We start from the raw sequence: 11,651 nt of genomic DNA, 5'->3' as shown, positions 1-11,651 counted from the left end.
GGAGCTTAGATACTTAGCTCTTCAGTTCTATGTCGCTTCATCAATTAAGGCATGGTATTTTAGTTGATAAATTGACATTTCAAAATGACTGATGAGAATGTTGATGACACTGTTGAATGCATGCATACAGAATGGTATCAAAGCCAAGGCAGTGCTTGAAGCCAGATTTTAAGGTGTTTTTTGCCTCTGTACTTTGTGTGATATTGGTTAAATTAGCTCCTGTGAAATCTGTTTCCTCATTAATACATGAGGGTGTTTTTAGCTCCTCATAATCTTATTATTAGGACTGAACTATAGACAGTGTCTGGTTACTAACCTATTTGTAAACACAGTATCTATTTTTATTAAAATTTAAAATTATAGATTAATGGTGAATAATTTATTGAAACTATTTTCTAAAATACAACTCTTAGAGCTGCAAACCTTAGCATTTTAGCATTAGAATTCATGTTTTATTTTATGATAAAACTTCTTTGCATTATTGTACCTTTTCATTTAAAGAAGTTTTGTCCCTACTGAGGGCTGAAGCTGTCTTTATATTATGTACATGATACAAGCAAGGGTCACACTTTTTAGCTATAATGTCTAGCTAGATGTATCAAGTTCTGATGAATCAATGGGAACCACTCTTTTCTGACCATAATACTTCTTGAACAATTAACTAGAAGAAAAAATAACACATACATTCAAGTCTATTTTATTTTACAATGGTCTGAAATCAAAACGTTCTAATTGCAGATTTCTAATTTTTAAAAAAGAAATGTGTAAATGAGGTTATTCATTTTATATGCCCATATCAAGTGGTCAGAAAAATCCTATTTGATTTATTCATTTATCACTTACAGAATACTGAGATTTGATACACTTGGTTCTTCACTATAGAGTGTTCACTCTTCATCATTATTTCAATACATGTGGTAATGTGTGTTATTAACAATGATAATGATGAAATAATGATGTACTATTTATTATTTGCTATATGTTAAGAATGTTGATTAATTCTAACAAAATTCCTGTGAGTTAAGTACCATTACAGCATTTTTATAGGTAGGGAAACTGAGACTTAAAGCAGTTTAATGTTTAATGTCCTATCCAAAGCTGAGATCCATATGACCGTTGTCATCAATATCTGCTAATTAACTTGAAAGATACTGGCTAACCAGATTGTTTAGCTGTTCTTATGTCATATTATTATTTTCCATTCTTCATCAGTAAGAGAAAATAATGATTTGGAGTTTACCTAAAACTTACATTATTTATTCAGCATCACCATTCCAATCTTATACTATATTTACTAAAAATTTGGATGTTTTTGCCCCATATCCCTCCATGTCAAATGTAATTCACACAACATGATTTAAACTGATGCTATATGTTATACCTAGGAGTTGAGGGTTCCCTTCTAATTCACAGCTGTGTTGTGCAGCTATGATTTCACATGTTTTTACCTAATAATTGCATACTTAATAAGAGTGTTAGCACGTATATACAATGGAATAATATGCAGCCATAGAATAGAATGAAATAGTGCCATTTGCAGAGATGTAGACGGATCTAGAGACTGTCTACCGAGTGGAGTAAGTGAGAAAGAGAAAAACAAATATTATATACTATCACTTAAATGTGTAATCTAGAAAAATGGTTCATTTGAACGTTTTTGCAAAGCAGAAATAGAGACACAGATACAGAGAACAGACTTATAGATACCAAAGTGGGGAATGGAGGATGGGATGAATCAGGAAATTAGGATTGACATATATGCATCACTGTGCACAAAATAGATTAAACTAATGAGAACCTATTGTATAGCACAGGGAACTCTACTCAATGCTCTTTGGTGACTTAAATGGGAAGCAAATCTGAAAAAGAGGAATGTATGTATACATATAGCAGATTCACTTTGCAGTACAGCAGAAACTAACACAACATTGTAAAGCAACTATACACCAATACATTAAACAAAAAAAAATTTAAGTATGAGGAAATAATTTTCAACTTCCTTAGAAACGCAGAAGGCAGTTATGTTGCTTTACGCACTACTGTATTTCTAAAACTGAAACAAACGTTTGTTCATTAATTCTTCCAGCATCTGAGTCTTTTTTTTTTTTTTTCAGTAATTCTCCTAGCACTCTTTCCCCAAACAAGTCAGTGGTTTAATCACTTTGAACAAGTTATGGAAGAATGATTTTTATTTTCAGATGTTACTAATCTTGGAAATAAATGCATTCTAAATTACTGACTAAAAGATGTGATGCAAGGCATATATCATCTAAATCTCAAAGAAATTGACCAACAAAGGAATGGCAATTAGGTCTAGCCTTCATTTCCTGATTGCACACTCATACTGAGAGCACATGATGCTTCATGTTGTATCATTGCATGTGCATTCTTGAGATGTTAATTCTGCATACCTTCACCAATAGGAATAAATCTTATTTACTAGCACTCAGTTGTAGGTTGATTAGTTTTTTTTCCCCCGTGTTATTTTGTTGTTTGTGGTGTTGTCATCTAGGGTATTTTCCATATTCATGACTGAGTCTCATCTTTTGAATAATCTTTTCAATATTTGGAGAAATTACTATACATTCAATCTGACATGCTCCTAACATAGAAAAGTCAGAGCTAAGTACCCATTCCCCTTTACAGTGAAATCATACATATGTGACAATTTCCCAAGAGAACACCACATAAAGAATTTAATTCAGAAGTGACCAATGTGAGGAAATAGGCTTTTCTAGGACAAGTTTGTTGGCAAGATGAGGAGCAGATTATCGGCACTTAGTGGTGTCAGTTATCTGTAGAGAGGACAAATTCTCAGTATTAGCAAACCTAGTTCCACATCAATGATAGCAGCAGCAGTGAGTGCAGTAAAGCATTGATTCCTTCAAACTTCCAAGAAGTTCTGAACACTGCTTAATATAATTTAATAAATCACTTTACTACTTAAACTATCCATATTTAATTTGTATATTAAAAAAATTTTAATTGAAGGATAATTGCTTTACAGAATTTTGTGGTTTTCTGTTATACATCAATAAGAGTCAGCCATAGGTACACTCATGTCCCCTCCTCCCTCCCAACATCCCTCCCATCTCCCTCCCCATCCCACCCTTCAGCCTGTCACAGAGCCCCTGTTTGAGTTCCCTGAGTCATACAGCAAATTTCCATTGGCTATCTATTTTACATATGATATTGTAAATTTCCATGTTACTCTCTGTATACATCTCCCCTTCTCCATCCTCCGCTCTCCCTATATCCATAGATCTGTTCTCTCTGTCTGTTTCTCAATTGTGGGCCCTGAAAATAAATTCATCAGTGCCATCTTTTTAGATTCCATATATATGTGTCAGTATACAATATTTATGACCAGTGCGTTCTCTTGGCAAAATTCTACTAGCTTTTGCCCTGCTTCATTCCGTATTTCAAGGCCAAATTTGCCTGTTGCTCCAGGTGTTTCTTGACTTCCTACTTTTGCATTCCAGTCCCCTATAATGAAAAGGACACCTTTTTGGGGTGTTAGTTCTAAAGGTCCTGTAGGTCTTCATAGAATCATTCAACTTCAGCTTCTTCAGCATTACTGGTTGGGGCATAGACTTGGACTACTGTGATATTGAATCGTTTGCCTTGGAAACGAACAGAGATCATTCTGTTGTTTTTGAGATTGCATCCAAGTACTGCATTTCGGACTCTTTTGTTGACCATGATGGCTACTCCATTTCTTCTAAGGGATTCCTGCCCACAGTAGTAGATATAATTGTCATCTGAGTTAAATTCATCCATTCCAGTCCATTTTAGTTCACTGATTCCGAGAATGTTGACATTCACTCTTGCCATCTCCTGTTTGACTACTTCCAATTTGCCTTGATTCATGAACCTAACATTCCAGCTTCCTATGCAATATTGCTCTTTACAGCATCGGACATTGCTTCTATCACCAGTCACATCCACAACTGGGTATTGTTTTTGCTTTGGCTCCATCCCTTCATTCTCTCTGGAGTTATTTCTCCACTGATCTCCAGTAGCATATTGGGTACCTACTGACCTGGAGAGTTTCTCTTTCATGGGGTTCTTAAGGCAAGAACACTGAAGTGGTTTGCCATTCCCTTCTCCAGTGGACCACATTCTGTCATTACAAAATTGTGTTGTTGGAATGTGGTCCACATTCCAACAACACAAGAGAAGACTCTACACATGGACATCACCAAATGGTTAACATCGAAATCAGACTGATTATATTCTTCGCAGCCAAAGATGGACTAGCTCTATACAGTCAGCAAAACTAAGACTGGGAGCTGACTGTGGCTCAGATCATGAGCTTCTTACTGCCAAATTCAGACTGAAGTTGAAGAAAGCAGGGAAAACCACTAGACCATTGAGGTATGACTTAAACCAAATCCCTTATGATTATACAGTGGAAGTGAGAAATAGATTTAAGGGCCTAGATCTGATAAATAGAGTACCTGATGAACTAAGGACTGAGGTTCATGACATTGTACAGGAGACAGGGATCAAGACCATCCCCATGGAAAAGAAATGCAAAAAATCAAAATGGCTGTCTTGGGAGGCCTTACAAAAGCTGTGAAAAGAAGAGAGGCAAAAAGCAAAGGAGAAAAGGAAAGATATAAGCATCTGAATGCAGAGTTCCAAAGAATAGCAAGGAGAGATAAGAAAGCCTTACTCAACAATCAATGCAAAGAAATAAAGGAAAACAACAGAATGGGAAAGACTACATTTCTCTTCAAGAAAATTAGAGATAACAAGGGAACATTTCATGAAAAGATGGGCTTGATAAAGGACAGAAATGGTATGCACCTAACAGAAGGAGAAGATATTAAGAAGAGATGGCGAGAATACACAGAAGAGCTGTACAAAAAGGACCTTCATGATCAAGATAATCACGATGGTGTGATCACTCACCTGGAGCCAAACACCTGGAATGTGAAGTCAAGTGGGCTTTAGAAAGCATCACTAGGTACAAAGCCAATGGAGGTGATGAAATTCCAGCTGAGCTATTTCAAATCTTGAAAGATGATGCTGTGAAAGTGCTACACTCAATATGCCAGCAAATATGGAAAACTCAGCAGTGGCCACAGGAATGGAAAAGGTCAGTTTTCATTCAAATCCCAAAGAAAGGCAATGCCAAAGAATGCTCAAACTACTGCACAATTGCACTCATCTCACACGCTAGTAAAATAATGCTCAAAATTCTCCAAGCCAGGCTTCAGCAATATGTCAACTGTGAACTTCCTGATGTTCCAACTGGTTTTAGAAAAGGCAGAGGAAGCAGAGACCAAATTGCCAACATCTGCTGGATCTTGGAGAAAGCAAGAGAGTTCCAGAAAAACATCTATTTCTCCTTTATTGACTATGCCAAAGCCTTTGACTGTGTGGATCACAATAAACTGTGATCCATAGTTTTCAATTCTGAAAGAGATGGGAATACCAGACCACCTGACCTGCCTCTCAAGAAACCTGTATGCAGGTCAGGAAGCAACAGTTAGAACTGGGCATGGAACTACAGACTTGTTGCAAATAGGAAAAGGAGTATGTCAAGGCTGTATATTGTCACCCTGCTTATTTAACTTCTATGCAGAGTACATCATGAGAAACGCTGGGCTGGAAGAAGCACTAGCTGGAATCAAGATTGCCAGGAGAAATATCAATAACCTCAGATATGCAGATGACACCACCCTTATGGCAGAAAGTGAAGAGGAACTAAAAAGCCTCTTGATGAAAATAAAAGAGGAGAGTGAAAAAGTTGGCTTAAACTCAACATTCAGAAAACGAAGATCATGGCATTGGTCCCATCACTTCATGGGAAATAGATGGGGAAACAGTGGAAACAGTGTCAGACTTTATCTTTTTGGGCTCCAAAATCACTGCAGATGGTGACTGCAGCCTGAAATTAAAAGACACTTACTCCTTGGAAGGAAAGTTATGACCAACCTAGATAGCATATTGAAAAGCAGAGACATTACTTTGCTGACTAAGGTCCGTCTAGTCAAGGCTATGGTTTTTCCTGTGGTCATGTATGGATGTGAGAGTTGGACTGTGAAGAAAGCTGAGCACCAAGGGATTGATGCTTTTGAACTGTGGTGTTGGAGAAGACTCTTGAGAGTCCCTTGGACTGCAAGGAGATCCAACTAGTCAATATTAAAGGAGATCAGCCCTGGGTGTTCTTTGGAAGGAATGATACTGAAGCTGAAACTCAGTACTTTGGCCACCTCATGGAAAGAGTTGACTCATTGGAAAACACTGATGCTGGGAGGGATTGGGGGCAGGAGGAGAAGGGGATGACAGAGGATGAGATGGCTGGATGGCATCACTAACTCTATGGATGTGAGTTTGAGTGAACTCTGGGAGATGGTGATGGACAGGGAGGCCTGGCATGTTGCAACTCATGTGGTTGCAATGAGTCGGACATGACTGAGTGACTGAACTGAACTGATACAGTATTTATATTTCTCTTTCTAACTTAACTTCACTCTAAAAGCTCTAGGTTCCTCCACCTCATTAGAATGAACTCAAACATGTTCCTTTTTATGGCTGAGTAGTATTCCATTGTATATATGCACCACAGTTTCTCATCCATTCATCTATGAGTGGATATCTAAGTTACTTTCATGTTCTAGCTACTGTAAATAGTGCTGCAAAAAACAATGGGGTTCAGTTCAGTTCAGTTCAGTTGCTCAGTCATGTCCGACTCTTTGTGACCCTGTGAATCGCAGCACGCCAAGCCTCCCTGTCCATCACCAACTCCCGGAGTTCACCCAGACTCTCATCCATTGAGTCAGTGATGCCATCCAGCCATCTCATCCTCTGTCGTCCCCTTCTCCTCCTGCCCTCAACCCCTCCCAGCATCAGGGTCTTTTCCAATGAGTCAACTCTTCTCATGAGTTGGCCAAAGTACTGGAGTTTCAGCTTTAGCATCATTCCTTCCAAAGAAATCCCAGGGCTGATCTTCAGAATGGACTGGTTGTATTTCCTTGCTGTCCAAGGGACTCTCAAGACTCTTCTCCAACTACACAGTTCAAAAGCATCAATTCTTCGGTGCTCATCTTTCTTCACAGTCCAATTCTCACATTCATACATGACCACAGGAAAAACCATAGCCTTGACTAGATGGACTTAGTCGGCAAAGTAATGTCTCTGCTTTTGAATATGCTATCTATGTTGGTCATAGCTTTCCTTCCGAGATGTAAGCATCTTTTAATTCCATGGCTGAAATAACCATCTGCAGTGATTTTGGAGCCCCCAAAAATAAAGTCTGACACTGATTGCACTGTTCACCTGTCTATTTCCCATGAAGTGATGGGACCAGATGCCATGATCTTCGTTTTCTGAATGTTGAGCTTTAAGCCAACTTTTCCACTTTCCACTTTCACTTTCATCAAGAGGCTTTTTAGTTCCTCTTCACACATGTGCATTTTTCTATTTTGGTTTCCTCAGGGTAAATGCCTAGGAGTGGAATTGATGGGTCATATGGTGGTTTTATTCCTAGCTTTGTAAGGAATCTCCAACTTTCTTCCATAGCGGCTGTATCAATTTACATTCCCACCAGCAATGCAAGAGTGTTCCCTTCTCTCCGCAACCTCTCTAGCATTTGCTTGTAGACTTTTTGATGATGGCCATTCTGACTGCTGTGAGGTGGTATCTCATTTTAGTTTTTCTTTGCATTTCGCTAATAATGAGTGATGTTGAGCATCTTTTCTTGTGTTTTTTAGCCCTCTGTATTTCTTCTTTGTGAAATGTCTCTTCAGGTTCCTTTCTCACTTTTTGACTGGGTTGTTTGCTTTTCTGGTATTGAATTGTACGAGCTGCTTGTATATTTTGGAAATTAATTCTTTGTCAGTTGTTACCCTTGCTATTATTTTCTGCCATTCTGAGGGTTGTCTTTTCACCCTGTTTGTAGTTTCCTTTGCTGTGCAAAAGCTTTTAAGTTTAATTAGATCTCACTTGTTTATTTTTATTTTTATTACTCTAGGAACTGGGTCATAGAGGATTTTGCTTTGACTTATGTCATTAAATGTTCTACCTATGTTTTCCTCTAAGAGTTTTATAGTTTCTGGTCTTACATTTAGGTTTTGAATCCATTTTGATTTTATCTTTTTGCATTAGGTAGTGTTCTAATTTCATTCTTTTACATGTAGCTGTCCAGTTTCACTACTTATTGAAGAAGCTATCTTTGCCCCACAGTATATTTTTGCCTGCTTTGTCAAAAATAAGATATCCAGAGGTGCATGGATTTATCTCTGTGTTCTCTATCTTGTTCCATGGGTCTATATTTCTGTTTTTGTGCCAGTACCATACTGTCTTGATGACTGTAGCTTTGTAGTATAGCCTGAAATCAGGAAGGTTGATTCCTCTAGCTCCATTCTTTTTTCTCAAGACTGCTTTGGCTATTTGGGGTATTTTGTGTTTCCACATGAATTGTGAAATTTTTTGTTCTAGATCTGTGAAAAATGCCATTGGTGATTTCATAGGGGTTGAATTGAATCTGTAGGTTGCATTTGGTTAGTCATTTTCACAATGTTGATTCTTCTTACCCAGGAACATGGAGTCTCTCTCCATCTGTTTATGTCATCTTTGATTTCTTTCTTCATTGTCTTATAATTTTCCATATGTAGATCTTTTGTCTCCTTAGTTAAGTTTATTCCTAGATATTTTATTTTATTGTTCCAATGGCAAAGGGATTAATTCCTTAATTTCTCTGATTTTTCATTGTTAGTATATTGGAATGCAAGTGATTTCTGTGTATTGACTTTGTATCCTGCAACTTTGCTGAATTCACTGTTTAACTCTAGTAATATTCTGATAGTTTCTTTTGGGTTTTCTCTGTATAGTATTGTGTCATCTGCAGTGAGGATTTTACTTCTTTTCTTATCTGGATTACTTTTATATCTTTTTCTTCTCTAATTGCCATAGCTAGGACTTTCAAAACTATGTTGAATGATAGTAGTGAGAGCAGACACCCTTGTCTTGTTCCTGACCTTAGAGGGAATGTTTTTCACCATTGAGAATAATGTTTGTTGTGGGCTTTTCATGTATGGCCTTTACTATAGGTAAAGGTTCCATCTATGCCCATTTTTTGAAATGTTTTTATCATAAATGGATGTCGTATTTTGTAAGAGGTTCCATCTATGCCCATTTTTTGAAATGTTTTTTATCATAAATGGATATCATATTTTGTAAGAGGCTTTTTCTGCATCTGAGATGATCATAAGGTTTTTATCTTTCAATTTGTTAATATGGTGTATCACATTGATTGATTTGCATATATTGAAGAATCCTTGCATCCCTGAAATAAAGGCAACTTGATCATGGTGTATGAGCTATTTAATGTGTTGTTGAATTCTGTTTGCTAGAATTTTGTTGAGGATTTTTGCATCTATTTTCATCAGTGATATTGACCTGTAGTTTTCTTTTTTCATGTTGTCTTTGCCTGGTTTTGGTTTCAGGGTGATTGTGTCCTCATAGAATGAGTTTGGAAGTGTTCCTTCCTCTGTAATTTTGGAAATTTCAGAAAAGTAGGCATTAAGTCTTCTCTAAATGTTTCATAGAACTCCCCTGTGAAGCCATCTGGCTGTGGGCTTTTGTTTTTTGAGGAGATTTTTGATCACTGTTTTAATCTCGGTGTTTGTAATCCAGTTGTTCATAATTTCTGTTTCTTCCTGGTTCAGTCTTGGGAGGTTGACATTTTCTAAGAATCTGACCATTTCCTCTAGGCTATCCATTTTATTAGCATATAGTTGCTGATAATATTCTCTTATGATCCTTTGTATTTCTGTGTTGTCTGTTGTAACCTCTCCTTTTTCATTTCTAATTTTGTTGATTTGATTTTTCTCCCTTTTTTCCTTGATGAGTCTGGCTACAGGTTTGTCAGTCTTGTTTATCTTCTCAAAGAAACAGCTTTTAGTTTTATTAATCTTTGCTATTGTTTCCTTCATTTCTTTTTCACTTATTTCTGCTCTGATCTTTATGATTTCTTTCCTTCTGCTGATTTGGGGGGGTTTTGTTCTTCTTTTCCCAGCTGCTTTAGATGTAGAGTTAGCTTGTCTATTCAATATTTTTTTTGTTTCTTGAGGTATGATTGTATCACTATAAACTTCCCTCTTAGAACTGCTTTTGATGAATCCCATAGGTTTTTGGTCACTGTGATTTCATTGTCATTTGTTTCTAGGAATCTTTTGATTCCCTTTCTTATTTCTTCAGTAATATCTTTGTTCTTTAGTAATGCATTGTTTAATACCCATGCATTTGTGTTTTTTGCATTTTTCCTTTAGTTGATATCTAGTCTCATAACATTGTGGTCAGAAAAGATACTTGACACAATTTGAATTTTCTTAAATTTACTGAAGCTTGACTTGTGGTCCAAGATGTGGTCTATCCTAAAGAATGTTCCATGAGCACTTAGAAGAAATTGTATTCTTCTGCATTTGGATAGAAGTATTGAAGATATCAATTAGGTCCATTTGGTCTAATGTTTCATTTAAGGTTTGTGTTTCTCTGTTTTGGTGATTTGTCCAGTGATGTAAGTGGTGTGTTAAAAGTCCCCTACTATTATTGTGCTATTGTCAATTTCCCCTCTTATGCCTCTTAATGTTTGCTTCATGTTTTGAGGTGCTTGTAGGTTAGGTGCATAGATATTTACAACTGTTGTGTCTTCTTCTTGGATTGATCCCTTGATCATTATGTAATGTCCTTCTTAGTCTCTTATAATATTCTTTATTTAAATTCTATTTTGCCTTAAATAAAGATTGCTACTCTGGCTTTCTTTTGGTTTTCATTCACATGGAAAATCTTTTTCCATCCTTTTACTTTCAGTCTGCATGTGTCTCTAGGTCTGAAGAGGGTCTACTGTAGCAGCATATATATGGGTCTTGTTCTTGTATCCATTCAGTCAGTCTGTATCTTTTGGTTGGTGCATTTAATTCATTTACATTTAAGGTAATTATTGATACATATTATTCTATTGGTATTTTCTTGATTTTTTTTTTTTTTGGTCTATCTTTTCTCTGGTGTTTACTGGCTATGTAAGTCCCTTTAGTATTTGTTGCAAGGCTGGTGTGGTGAAGATGGATTCTCTTAACTTCGTCTGTAAAGCTTTTGATTTCTCCATCAAATTTGAATGAGATCTTTGCTGAAGTAGTAATCTTGGTTATAGAATTTTCTCTTTCGGTACTTTAAATGTATCCTGCCATTTCCTTCAGGCCTGCAGAATTTCTGCTGTAAGATCTGCTATTAATTGTATAGGATTTCCCTTGTATGTTACTTGTTGCATTTCCCTTGCTGCTTTTAATATTCTTTCTTTGTGCTTAATCTCTGTTGGCTTGATTAATATATGTCTCAGTGTGTTTCCACTTGGGTTAATCTTGTTAGGGACTCTCAGCACTTCTAGGACTTGACTATTTCCTTAACTTCTCATGTTGGGGAAGTTTTCAACTATAATTTCTTCAAAAATTTTCTCAGTGCCTTTCTTCTTCCTCTGGGACCCCTATAACTCAAATGTTGATGTGTTTAATATTGTCTCAAAGTCTCTGAGGCTATCCTCAATCTTTTTCATTCTTTTCCCTTTAGTCTGCTCTTCAGCAGTTATTTCCATCATTCTATCCTCCTGCTCACTTATCTGTTCCTCTTCCTCAGTTATTTTC

The sequence above is a fragment of the Oryx dammah genome, unplaced genomic scaffold (genome assembly GCF_014754425.2).
Source record: "Oryx dammah isolate SB20612 unplaced genomic scaffold, SCBI_Odam_1.1 HiC_scaffold_12, whole genome shotgun sequence".
NCBI lineage: Eukaryota > Metazoa > Chordata > Mammalia > Artiodactyla > Bovidae > Oryx > Oryx dammah.
The sequence above is the reverse complement of the archived record's forward strand: the minus strand, read 5'-3'. Positions refer to the sequence as shown.